This window comes from Salvelinus fontinalis, chromosome 25, assembly GCF_029448725.1.
Source record: "Salvelinus fontinalis isolate EN_2023a chromosome 25, ASM2944872v1, whole genome shotgun sequence".
Taxonomy (NCBI): domain Eukaryota; kingdom Metazoa; phylum Chordata; class Actinopteri; order Salmoniformes; family Salmonidae; genus Salvelinus; species Salvelinus fontinalis.
This window is the reverse complement of record NC_074689.1, coordinates 25,962,298-25,976,252: the sequence shown is the minus strand read 5'-3', so window position 1 is coordinate 25,976,252 and position 13,955 is coordinate 25,962,298.

Genomic DNA, 13,955 nt, shown 5'->3' with positions numbered 1-13,955 from the left:
CAGCAGCACCTTCCACCCAAACTCATTACCACCCTCCTGCCTCCAAATTAACACACTCCTAATATGAAGGCCATCTGTTTCGCAGGGACATATTTTCGCAGCCCCGGGGCAGATGTTTAGCGTCCTCACTGTAATTCATGTAAAGGAGGCAAAATGCATCAATGATTGCAGTCATAATTAGCAAGGGTAAAGTGAGCTGGAGAAATGGGATGATGCAATTTTTTCGTCGTCTGTGCCTCGACAAAAAAAATAATAATCATGTCCCTGGCTTGGATGGCAGCCCTACTGTATGTTGTTACGATTTATTTGACTGTGCTGTCTGTGATTATAAAGTCGTTTTAAACTGGTGGTGAAAGCCTTGGCAGGGAAAGTAGGAATTCCTTTAAACAGCTGGCCCTTATTTCCCCCCGCTGTTCCAGTAAATGTAGTGTAGTCTAGTGAGTCTGGAGCGATAAGCATGCATGAGCATGCATTTCTGTTCATGATGTAAGTGTGCTTGACTTCATTGCATTCATTTTCATATACTTGGTGGGCTTAGAACAGATAACTGTGAGTGCTGGAATGTAAAGTGGGTGTTAACCCCGGTGGCCATGACAACCATGTGTATATATTCAGATCATGATGTGACAAAGTTATTGAAACTACGTCCATCCATCCTTGCATGAAAATATTGTGTGAGTGTGTAGCATATCTGTGTGTGTGTATCGGTGTGGGTTTGCGAGGGTGTGTGTGTGTGTGTGTGTGTGTGTGTGTGTGTGTGTGTGTGTGTGTGTGTGTGTGTGTGTGTGTGTGTGTGTGTGTGTGTGTGTGTGTGTGTGTGTGTGTGTGTGTGTTACAATAATGCAAGTCATGAATCTTCCACTCCAAATTTGCTGTCAGCAGCCAACAGCCAGAAGGTTCCCACACTTCATTCCTGTCAGGGACTTAACAGCTTGAGCCGACCCACATATTCTGCAGTCACTCATGAAGAGAAATTCGTAATAATAAATATCAAGCTAATAATGAATGGGCTGGTGGCTACAGTTGTCTAGGGGGGCATATTATCTCATTTCCTCCCAATGTTTCATATCGTTACTCCTGCATGTCGCGACAGTCCATCAGGTTTCAGGTTTCTATCACTTGTATTTCTTTTTCAAATCAATATATAAATCAGTGCCAAGCCATGTTACATATGAGTTTCAATAAATTACAAGCGGCGGGCAAATGCAGAATGTTAACCACTGCTCCTCTCTCTCTCTCAAATTTCAAATTCAAATTCAAGCTGCTTTATTGGCATGAAAAACATTGTGTTAATATTGCCAAAGCAACAATGTATACAATAGACATAAAACAATAAACAATAACAAACAATAACAAATAATAATATCAAATGGCAGTAAATAATAATACAAAATTAAATACAAAAATAATAACAATAAAATGATAACAGTCAATAGTAGAATGTAATAAATATGGAAAATTAAACTATAACTAACTTATAACTAAATAACGGTCATCTTCATCATTACATCAGTACTACAACTACCATCATCATCATTACCACTACTACCACCACCACCACTAAACTGCTATCATTACCACCCATACCACTACTATTTGAAATGATAAACAACAATAATAATTGTAATAACAATAATAGTAATAATAAGTAAGTTACTGCTTACTATGCAGATGTTATTATTCAGTGTCCCTCAGGCTATGGCAGGCAAATACATATTTGAGTATTTTTAGTTTTTCCTCTGGGTTTAATAAGTTCAAATTTGGAATAAATGTAGTCATTTCTGTGAATAATGAATCTCTTGGTGAGGAATATTTATCACAGTAAAGGAGAAAGTGCATCTCTGTTTCTACCTTTCTGGATGTCATAAGGTGAATGCACCAATTTATAAGTCGCTCTGGATAAGAGCGTCTGCTAAATGACTTAAATGTAATGTTAAATGTACCTCCCCTGTTGTGCAGTGACCACATACACGCTCCTCTTTGGGTAGCCATGTCTTTTTATGTCTGCCGGTTTCTATTGCCAATTGGTGGTCACTCAACCTGTACTTGGTAAGGATCTGTCTCTGCTTCGTATCTCTGACAGAGTAGAGATAATCAGCCAACTCATATTCTCTGTTTAGAGTCAGATAGCAATTTAGTCGGCTTTGGGATTTTGTTTCGTTTTTCCAATGTTGTAAATATGAGTCCTTTGATTGGTTCATGATTTTGTTTATTGGAATTCTTTCTTTTGAAGCAGTGCTGTTGTCAGCTTGGTTGGTTAGGTCCAACACCAGCTGACTGAGAGGGCTCGTTTCTGGGCTCAGCTCTTGGGTTTGAAGTGCTTTAAATTGCAGATTTGAATTTGGACTTGAATTTAGATGTAGCCAAAAAATATATATATATTTTCTGTATTTTCATTATTACTGGAAAGCGGTCCAATTCTGCCCTACATGCATTAGTTGGTGTATTTCTCTGGACTTGTAGGATTTTCTGACAGAAATCTGCATGTAGGGTTTCAATTGGATGTTTGTCCCACATTTTAAATTCCAGTTTATTGAGGGGCCCCCAAACCTCATTGTCACGTTCCTGACCTGTTTTCTGTTGTTTTGTATGTGTGTGATGGTCAGGGCGTGAGTTTTGGGTGGGCAGTCTATGTTTTCTGTTTCTATGTTGGTTTTGGGTTGCCTGGTATGGCTCTTAATTAGAGGCAGGTGTTTTGCGTTTTCCTCTAATTGAGAGTCATATTAAGGTAGGGTGTTCTCACTGTTTGTTTGTGGGTGATTGTCTCCTGTGTCCTTGTCGGTGTACCACACGGGACTGTAGCGTTTGTTCGGTATTTGTGTAGTCTGTTTTCCCTGTCCGTGCGTTCTTCGTGTTTTATGTAAGTACTCTCGTTCAGGTCTGTCTTCTTCGTTTTGTTGTTTTGTAAAATATTCAAGTGTTCTTCGTGTGTTTAGTTTTGTCTTGTAAATAAAGTTTCATGATGTATTCAGAACCCGCTGCACGTTGGTCAAATCCATGCTACTCCTCTTCTGATGAGGAGAAGGAGGAAGCGCGTTACACTCATTTCCATAAAGAGCTATTGGTAGGATTACACTGTCAAATATTTTGGTCCAAATTCTAATTGGGATGTTGATTTTGAATAATTTCATTTTATTGCATACAATGCTCTGCGGGCTTTTTATTTGAGTGCATTCACTGCCATATTAAAGTTTCCCGATGCAGATATGGTCAGACCAAGGTAGGTGTAATTTTTAGTGTGTTCAATTATGGTGTTGTTCAGGGTGAATTTATATTTGTGTTTCTGACATCTGTTTTTTGGGGGGGAAATCGTGATTTTTGTTTTCGGGAAATTTACTGCCAGGGCCCAATTATGGCAATATTCCTCTAGAATATGAATGTTCTGTTGAAGACCTTCTTTGGTTGGTGATAGAAGTACCAAGTCATCAGCATATAGCAGGTATTTCACCTCTGTGTCAAATAGTGTGAGTCCTGGGGCTGGAGAATGGTCCAACATGTCTGCTAACTCATTGATATAAATGTTGAAAAGATTCCCAGAACTGATTTTGGTCAATTGCGTTTTCAATTTCATCAAGTGTCTTGTTGGTATAATTCAATTTCCTGTGTTTCAGTGTTTGTTTATACTGTTTCAAAGTTTTAATATCGTAGCTCTGGGTTGTTTTGCTGCTTATGTTTTTTGTTTGACATTTGTCTTAGGTGTTTTCTAATTGTTTTACATTCATTATTTAACCATTTGTCAGAAACATTTTGTTTTTTGTTTCTGATCTTGCATTTCTTTGGTTTTCTCAAATTTGCTTTCGATGCTGCTTTTTGGAATATGCAGTTGATGTTTTGAGTAGCCGAATTGACACCATCTTTATTGTTTTGGTATTGTGAGTTATTGAAAAACTGTATAGAGTTCATAATTTCATTTGAGTTCAATGTTTCAATGAATCTTTCTGCACTGTTTGGAGCCCATCTGTACGATTGGTTTATGTTGTAGAGTTTATTGGGCAGTTTTTTTTTAATGAATATTGCCGGTTAATTTCTTCAGAAACACGTTGATCTGACTGTGATCTGACAATGGTGTCTGTCGTCTGACAGTGAATACACTAATGGAGGAGGGGTCAATGTCAGTGATGGCATAATCGACTATACTTGTCTCAAGAGCTTAAGTAAACTGACCTAAAGAGTCCCCTCTGATTCTACCATTAAGCATGTACAGGCCTAAGCCTCTACAGAGATGCACTAACTCCTTCCCATTTTTGTTCAGTATTTGGTCAGGACTGTTTCTATTATTTATAATAGGGCTACTGTACAAGGAGGGGTGTCCAAATATGTGGTGGTTACCTCCCGCATCAGTGTAGTCAGGCTCAGAACCTGTTCTTGCTTTGAAATCTCCACAAAGAAGCACTTTACCCTCTGCCTGAAATTGAATGATTTCTGTATGGAGATTGTCAAAAAAACGGATCATCATAATATGATGAATCTGAAGGAGGAGCATTAGCTGCACATATGTATGCATCATTGTCAGAATAGATTGTACCTTTGTTAAGTTTTAGCCATCTCTCTCTCTCTCTCTCTCTCTCAATTCAATTCAATTCAAGGGGCTTTATTGGCATGGGAAACATGTGTTAATATTGCCAAAGCAAGTGAGGTAGACAATACACAAAAGTGAAACAAACAATACAAATTAATAGTAAACATTACACATACAGAAGTTTCAAAACAATAAATCTCTCTCTCTCTCTCTCTCTTTCTCTCTTTCTCTCTCTATATCTCTCTCTATCTATCTCTCTCTCTTTTTCTCTCTCTCTCTTACTCTCTCTCTTTTTCTCTCTCGCTCTTATTCTCTCTCTCTCTTACTCTCTCTCTTATTCTCTCTCTCTCTTTTTCTCTCTCTCTCTTACTCTCTCTCTTTTTCTCTCTCTCTCTTATTCTCTCTCTCTCTTATTCTCTCTCTCTCTTATTCTCTCTCTCTCTTACTCTCTCTCTTATTCTCTCTCTCTCTTTTTCTCTCTCTCTCTCTCTTACTCTCTCTCTCTCTCTCGCTCGAGTATGGTGTTGCACAGGCAGGCAGCCATCAGCCATCAGCCCCCTGGGTTCCAGTCAGTGCTCAGGAAAATCTCTCTGAAAGTCTCTTGCAAAGCCACATATTTAATTATATACTACTTAAATAATGCACAGTGCATCTTTAACCAGCCAGGGAGGGGAAAAAACACACGTTATACCTGTATCATAGCCTATATACCATGTGTAGGCATGTAGGCATACAATAGGAGCCTGTAAGCCTACACCTTGGAGCTAGCTATATAGAGGCTAGGTGTTCCAGGAGCAGGTTCCTGTCTGGTCTGTATATAAGAGACGTTTCTAAAGTGGAGCTCAGTGGAACAGAATAATAGGGATTCAAATGAGGGAAGTGGAGCATGGGGGTGCAACGACATTGGAAAAACAGGGCTGCCATGTTGAATCCTGACGCAGCCTGGGAAGAGTAGAGGTTAGTTGTGGGCCAGTCATCCCCAGAACAGACCTCTCGTATGAAGGGAGCGCAGTGGTGGCTTGATACCTGGGAATCGCCATGACCGCCATCAGCAGAGAATATGCTGCCATCAGTGCCGATCACATCAGGGGCCCACCTTGGCCCTGACACTACATGACATGCGTATGTGGCAAGGCAAAGCACGGGTACACAACACCCGGCTTGAGGGAGATTCCCCCTGACTGTGTTCAAGAGCAGGACCCCCTCAACCGCAAGGTAGAGGGATAAAGGAAGGAAAATAAAATATGTTAGATGGTGGAATACATCTCTGGTGGTGGAGAGAATGGGAGATGAGAGAATGGGGGGGGTGAGTGAATGGGGGATGAGAGAATGGGGGGGGTGAGTGAATGGGGGATGAGAGAATGGGGGGTGGGTGAATGGGGGGGTGAGTGAATGGGGGGTGAGTGAATGGGGGATGAGAGAATGGGGGGGTGAGTGAATGGGGGTGAGTGAATGGGGGGGTGAGTGAATGGGGGGTGAGTGAATGGGGGATGAGAGAATGGGGGGTGAGTGAATGGGGGATGAGAGAATGGGGGGGTGAGTGAATGGGGGGTGAGTGAATGGGGGATGAGAGAATGGGGGGTGAGTGAATGGGGGGGTGAGTGAATGGAGGATGAGAGAATGGGGGGTGAGTGAATAGGGGGGTGAGTGAATGGAGGATGAGAGAATGGGGGGGTGAGTGAATGGGGGGGGTGAGTGAATGGGGGATGAGAGAATGGGGGGTGAGTGAATGGGGGATGAGAGAATGGGGGTGAGTGAATGGGGGATGAGAGAATGGGGGTGAGTGAATGGGGGATGGGAGAATGGGGGGGGTGAGTGTGTGGCTGTCATGCGAAGGAGGAGTAATGATGGTGAACAACAGGAACATGAGGACACAGCTGGTATGTGCAGACTTCTTCAGGGGAGAGATCTTGATACTGAATCGAAACAGACTAAAAATCAAGCAAGGCCTTAATTTCATCTCTATGGGAACCAGCTACAGTACATAACACAGTAATGTTCATATGGAGACAGAACAAAAAAAATCCACTCTTTGAAATCTATTTCCTTGTTGCTCAATAATTAATTTTTCACATATTTTCCAAATGTATGCTTTGACAAAATATGATTTATACAATGCATCACTATATTGATGATGACTAAAGTAAAATACCACTCATTACGACTGTTTTTGAACAACCTCGAAAAGGGAAGTTGTTTAAAAAAAAACTAAAAGCAGAAGGCTATTCTAATAAAAATACAAAGCCAGTTGTCGGCAAACGCAAAGCAATTTAACGCTTCAGTGGCGGTTGTCTATTCATTTGTCTTGAAGGAGAGGGGGATGCTGGGAGCACAGATTTGAGGGACAACGTGGCTGCAGTGCCTGTGTTACGTATCACTTCAGAAGCAAACAAACAGCACAGACACAGTCGCTTTTCTTAATTATGGGGCCCCGTTTCCCACCGCAATGTCAGCGGTTGCATGCGAGAGAGGAAGTACATTATGGTGAACTAATGAAGCAGCTCAGAGATAGGAGCCCATATGTGTGTATGTCCTTGGGGTTTAACATCAATAATGGTAACCCCGAGGCAGGTTTACCATATTCAGTAATTAGGTTTAAAAAAAAAACATCTGACCCTCCAAAAGGGAGCTAGCTACATATCTGGCAAGGAAGGGGGGAGTGGCTCCATCGCTGGTTTCTCTGGAGCACATTCAACGCCACTAAATCCAGTGGTATTTGGACTCAGACCAACAGAAATCCCAGGTGCTGCCCGTGATGATGATGCACACATGGCTGGGTTGCCTGTAGCTGCGGGAGAAGGGTGTATCCTCAGCTCCAGGTTGTTAAGGGACAGGGCTGATAAGGAATTCTCCTGGTGGGGGTCCGTGACAGTAGCTGTATTGGTACCGTAAGCTGGTTCCCCTAAGGGGATATTGTTTGGAAGATGGGCATTCAACATTTCACCCACACCATTAAGCCTAACGCCCACACACCACAATTTGCCATAAAGCTTGTCACTGTCAACGATCCCTTTGCACTTTGAGTAATACAGGGTTGGAATGAAGGATTCTGGATTATATTCATTTTATGCTTGCCCTTTGTTTTACCACCCTCTATTTACCTCGTTTTTGCCTAATAATCACCCTCTGCTGTCTTGGTGATTCATTTGAAACAAGTACCAGTACATATAATTTGGTACTTGGTGATTAATTTGAAATAAGCACCAGTACATATAATTTGTTATCAGTTCAGTCACCTGTTGTGGTGCACTGAATTGAAGGGAAGTAACCATTGTAACCATATAATGTAATAAAATCTAAAAAGTATGTTTAAATTAGAAGTAGGCATTGACCTGAAACTGAAAAAGAAAAGAAATTCAGAAGCACCACAATGCTTATTCCACCCATGCTCTACCAAGGTATTCCAGGACACAGCTTTTAACTACTACAGTAACTACTGTATGTTGGTACATTGTGCTTCAAACAATTTGTATACTGGTTGCTTAGGATTCAAACCTTCTGCTAGCTCTTACCGTAGCTTGGACTATGGAGTAGCTAGCTTGCTTGCAAAAGCCCATTGCATGCATTATAAGGTAGGAGCATGACAATTTGCCCAAAGTTTAGTGCTGGTTTTGAACTGATCTACAGTTGAAGTCGGAAGTTTACATACAACTTAGCCAAATACATTTAAACTCCGTTTTTCACAATTCCTGACATTTAATCCTAGTAAAAATTCCCTGTCTTAGGTCAGTTAGGATCACCACTTTATTTTAAGAATGTGAAATGTCAGAATAATAGTAGAGATAATGATTTATTTCAACTTTTATTTATTTCATCACATTCCCAGTGGGTCAGAAGTTTACATACACTCACTCAAATAGTATTTGATAGCAATGCCTTTAAACTGTTTAACTTGGGTCAAACGTTTCGGGTAGCCTTACACAAGCTTCCCGCAATAAGTTGGGTGAATTTTGGCCCATTCCTCCTGACAGAGCTGGTGTAACTGAGTCAGGTTTGTAGGCCTCCTTGCTCGCACATGCTTTTTCAGTTCTGCCCACACATTTTCTATAGGATGTCAGGGCTTTGTGAAACCTTCCAATACCTTTACTTTGTTGTCCTTAAGCCATTTTCCACAACTTTGGAAGTACGCTTGGGGTCATTGTCCATTTGGAAGACCCATTTGCGACCAAGCTTTAACTTCCTGACTGATGTCTTGAGATGTTGCTTCAATATATCAACATAATTTTCCTGCCTCATGATGCCATCTATTTTGTGAAGTGCACCAGTCTCTCCTGCAGCAAAGCACCGCCACAACATGATGCTGCCACCCCCGTGCTTCACGGTTGGGATGGTGTTCTTTGGCTTGCAGGCCTCCCCCTTTTTCCTCCAGACATAACGATGGTCATTATGGCCAAACAGTTCTATTTTTGTTTCATCAGACCAGAGGACATTTCTCCAAAAACTACCATCTTTGACCCCATGTGCAGTTGCAGACCATAGTCTGGCTTTTTTATGGCGGTTTTGGAGCAGTGGCTTCTTCCTTGCTTCTTCCTTGCTCTTTTCAGGTTATGTCGATATAGGACTCGTTTTACAGTGGCTATAGATACTTTTGTACATGTTTACTCCACTATCTTCACATGGACCTTTGCTGTTGTTCTGGGATTGATTGCCTCTTTTCACACCAAAGTACGGTAATCTCTAGGAGAAAGAATGTGTCTCCTTCCTGAGCGGTATGGCGGCTGAGTGGTCCCATGGTGTTTATACTTGTGTACTATTGTTTGTACAGATGAACGTGGTATCTTCAGGCATTTGGAAATTGCTCCCAGGGATGAACCAGACTTGTGGAGATCTACAATTCTTTTCTGGTACACCTCCAATTGACTCAAATGATGTCAATTAGCCTATCAGAAGCTTCTAAAGCCATGACATAATTTTCTGGAATTTTCCAAGCTGTTTAAAGGCACAGGTAACTTAGTGTATGTAAACTTCTGACCCACTGGAATTGTGATTATAGTGAATTATAAGTTAAATCATCTGTCTGTAAACAATTGTTGGAAAAATGACTTGTGTCATGCACAAAGTAGATGTCCTAACCGACTTGCCAAAACTATAGTTTGTTAACAAGAAACTTGTGGAGTGGTTGAAAAACGTGTGTTAATGACTCAACCTAAGTGTATGTGAACTTCCTACTAGCTAGCTAGCTAACAAGCTATGTTTTGTGGAAGAATGTAGGACTGGCATTTGGATGGGTCATCCCTAATTACTACAGCCACAAAGTCAGAAGGCCAGTCTACCCAACCAATCAGATGAGGGAGTGTGATGATGCATTTTCCGGTTCGTGGTGAACACCTCATTTTCGAAATGGCATATCTTGAGTTCAAGTTTGAGGACCAAATAACTAAATATATTCGGGAACAAAATTGGCAACATCACAAAAATTCATGTAATTTAGAAAGGACAAAACTTTTGGGCAAAAGGGTGAGATGTCTTTTCTCTTTGAGATAACTAGGTAACTGTTGCTACTCTCGTCTAAAATGAGTTGGCCAGCTAACTGTTGCTACTCTCATCTAAAACGAGCTAGCTAGCTAGCATAAGGGATTCCATTCCAAGCACAGAGGAGTTGTTCTCTTTGATAGAGCAACATTGTTAGTTTCCCTACAAGCCTTTCATTCTAATAGTAATATTCTTGACCTTCAGCAGATGCACAGCCTTTGACAGGAAAAAAATACTCAGTTGGGAAAGTAAAAGTCTTCCATTCATTGGTGTTCCATTTCAAGTTGTGGGTGCAAAGAAGTCTGAATGCCATCAGGGCAAAGACAGACAAACGAATGACTGCTGTTTTACTGGCTCTAAACCAATTGCGCTATTTTTTATGTTTTTTTTACAGAATTTGAAATGTATTTTTACATAATGTTTCTCCCACCGAAAAGAGCTTCTGGATATCAAAACATCGATTACTCAACCGGGGACCCATGCCCATTCTTTTCAGTCTCCTGAGGGGGAAAAGGTGTTGTTGTGGCCTCTTCACGAGTGTCTTGGAGTGTTTGGACCATGGTAGTTTGTTGGTGATGTGGACAACAAGGAACTTGAAACACTTATTTATCAGGCGAAACCCCGAGGACAAACCATTCAGAATTTTCTTTTTTGAGGTCACTCTCTTTTCAATTTTCATTGGGAATCCAGATTTCTAAGGGACCTTCGTGCAGTTCCTACCGCTTCCACTGGATGTCAACAGTCTTTAGAAATTGGTTGAGGTTTTTTCCTTTGTGTAATGAAGAAGTACGGCCATCCAGAACGAGGGTAACTTGAATTGTACTGTTAGATAGAGGCTCGTGACCAGAAAGCTAGCTACAGTTTGTTTTCCTCCTGTATTGAACACAGATCATACCGTCTTCAATTTGATTGATTATTTACGTTAAAAAATACCTAAAGTTCTATTACAAAAGTAGTTTGAAATGTTTTGGCAAAGTTTACAGGTAACTTTTGAGATATTTTTTAGTCACGTTGCACAAGTTGGAACCGGTGTTTTTCTGGATCAAACGCGCCTAATAAATTGACAATTTGGGTATATATCGACGGAATTAATAAAACAATAGGACCATTTGTGATGTTTATGGGACATATTGGAGTGCCAACAACAGAAGCTCATCAAAGGTAAGGCATGAATTGTATTTTTATTTCTGCGTTTTGTGTCGCGCCTGCAGGTTTGAAATATGCTCCTCTCTCTTTGTTTACTATGGTGCTATCCTCAGATAATAGCATCGTTTGCTTTCGCCGAAAAGCCTATTTGAATTCTGACATGTTGGCTGGATTCACAACAAGTGTAGCTTTAATTTGGTATCTTTCATGTGTGATTTAATAAAAGTTAGATTTTCATAGTAATTTATTTGAATTTGGCGCTCTGCATTTTCTCTGGCTTTTTGGCCAAGTGGGACAGTAGCGTCCCGCCTATTAATGAGGGACTGTTCGGCCCTCCTTTTCCTATAGTCCAGGATCAGCTCCTTTGTCTTGCTCACATTGAGGGAAATGTTATTGTCCTGGCACCACACTGCTAGGTCTCTGACCTCCTCCCTATAAGCTGTCTCATTGTTGTCGGTGATCAGGCCTACCACTGTTGTGTCATCAGCAAACCTAATTATGGCGTTGGAGTCATGCTTGGCCACGCAGTCGTGGGTGAACAAGGAGTAGAGGAGGGGACTAAGCACGCACCCCTGAGGGGCCCCAGTCCTACATATCAGCTTGGCAGATGTGTTGTTGCCTACCCTTACCACCTGGGGAGGAAGGTGTTTAGTCCCAGGGTCCTTAGCTTAGTGATAAGCTTTGTGGGAACTATGGTGTTGAACGCTGAGCTGTAGTCAATGAACAGCATTCTCACATAGGCATTCCTTTAGTCCAGTTTGGAAAGGGCAGTGCGGAGTGTGATTGAGATTGCATCATCTTTGGATCTGTTGGGGTGGTATGCGAATTGGAGTGGATCTAGTGTTTCTGGGATGATGGTGTTGATGTGAGCCATGACCAGCCTTTCAAAGCACTTCATGGCTACCGACGTGAGTGCTACGGGGCGGTAATCATTTAGGTAGGTTACCTTCGCTTTCTTGGGCACAGGGACTATGGTCGTCTGCTTGAAACATGTAGGTATTACAGACTCGGTCAGGGAGAGGTTGAAAATATCAGTAAAGACACTTGCCAGTCGGTCAACGCATGCTCTGAGTACACGTCTTGGTAATCCATCTGGCCCTGTGGCCTTGTGATTGTTGACCTGTTTAACTTCTTATGGCTAAAAGGCAAAGTGTTGAGTAGCCAGTGAAATCGTGCCCATTTCAAACGGCCTCCTACTCAAATCTTGCTCGTACAATATGAATATTATTATTCTTTTTGGATAGAAAACACTTTCTAGTTTCTAAAAGAGTTGGAATTATTTCTCTGAGTGAAACAGAAGTCCTTCGGCAGCACTTTTCCTGACCAGGAAGTGAAATGTCAGAAATCGATGCTCTTTTCAACCTGATGCCTATACATGGTCTTAACACTTAGGAGTCTGCTGACACTCTATACGCCTTCCTATTGGTGTAAAGAGGATGTCAGAGAATAATTTTTTTTGCTCCTCTTGGTCTGTGGTGGAAAAAAAACGATTTCTTTGACGTGACGGTCCACTTCCGGTACTCTGAAGGAAGTGGGATTGATTTCTGTTTTGCCTTGGTAACGAACGGCTAACGTCTCCGGCTCGATTTTTTTTTGATACATGTGACCATATCATCGTAATGTATGTTTTTTCAATATAGTTTAATCAGATTATTGAAACTTTATTCGGTAGTTTTGCCGTGTTCCGTCCTCTGACTGTGTTTACGTTGGAGAAATTTATGCCACTGGGCTAGTGCCAATGCTAATTGAAGAGGGACATTTGCCATTCTGAATCGAAACAACGACTCATCTGGACAGAGGACACGTTCTTCAACATTCTGATGAAAGATCAGCAAAAGTAAGACCCATTTTATGATGTTATTTCATATATCTGTCGTGCATGTGAACTGGCCGTGGGCGCCCAATTGTGTCTGTCTATTGTAGCTACGCTAATATAGCGATACATTTTGTTTTCGCTGTAAAACATTTAATAAATCGGAAATATTGTTTGGAATCACAAGATGCCTGTCTTTCAATTGCTGCAGACTATGTATTTTTCAGAAATGTTTTATGATGAGTAATTAGCTATTTGACGTTGGTGTCTGTAAATATTCTGTCTGCTTTCGGTGCAATTTCGGATTGTAGCTGAAATGTAAACTATGGTTTATACATGAAATATGCAAATTTTTCGAACAAAACATGTGCTATACAATAAATATGTTATCAGACTGTCATCTGATGAATTTGTTTCTTGGTTAGTGGCTATTTATATCTTTATTTGGTCGAATTTGTGATAGCACCTGATGGAGTAAGAAACTGATGGAGTTAGAAAAAGTTGTGTCTTTTGCTAACGTGGTTAGCTAATAGATTTACATATTTTGTCTTCCCTGTAAAACATTTTAAAAATCGGACATGTTGGCTTGATTCACAAGATGTGCACCTTTCATCTGGTGTCTTGGACTTGTTAATGTGTGAAAGTTAAATATTAAAAAAAAATTGATTTTGAATTTCGCGCCCTGCACTTTGAGTTGGATGTTGTCATAAGTGTACCGGTGTCGGGCTGCCCCCGTAAAAGGTTAAAGGTCTTTGCTCTCATCGGCTACGAAGGGCGTGATAACACAGTCGTTCGGAACAGCTGGTGCTCTCATGCATGCTTCAGTGTTGCTTGCCTCGAAGCGAGCATAAAATGCATTTAGCTCGTCTGGTAGGCTTGCGTCACACGGCAGCTCGTGGCTGGGTTTCTCTTTGTTGTACTTAATAGTTTGCAAGCCCTGCCACATCCGACGAGCGTCAGAGCTGGTGTAGTAGGATTCAATCTTAGTCCTGTATTGACACTTTT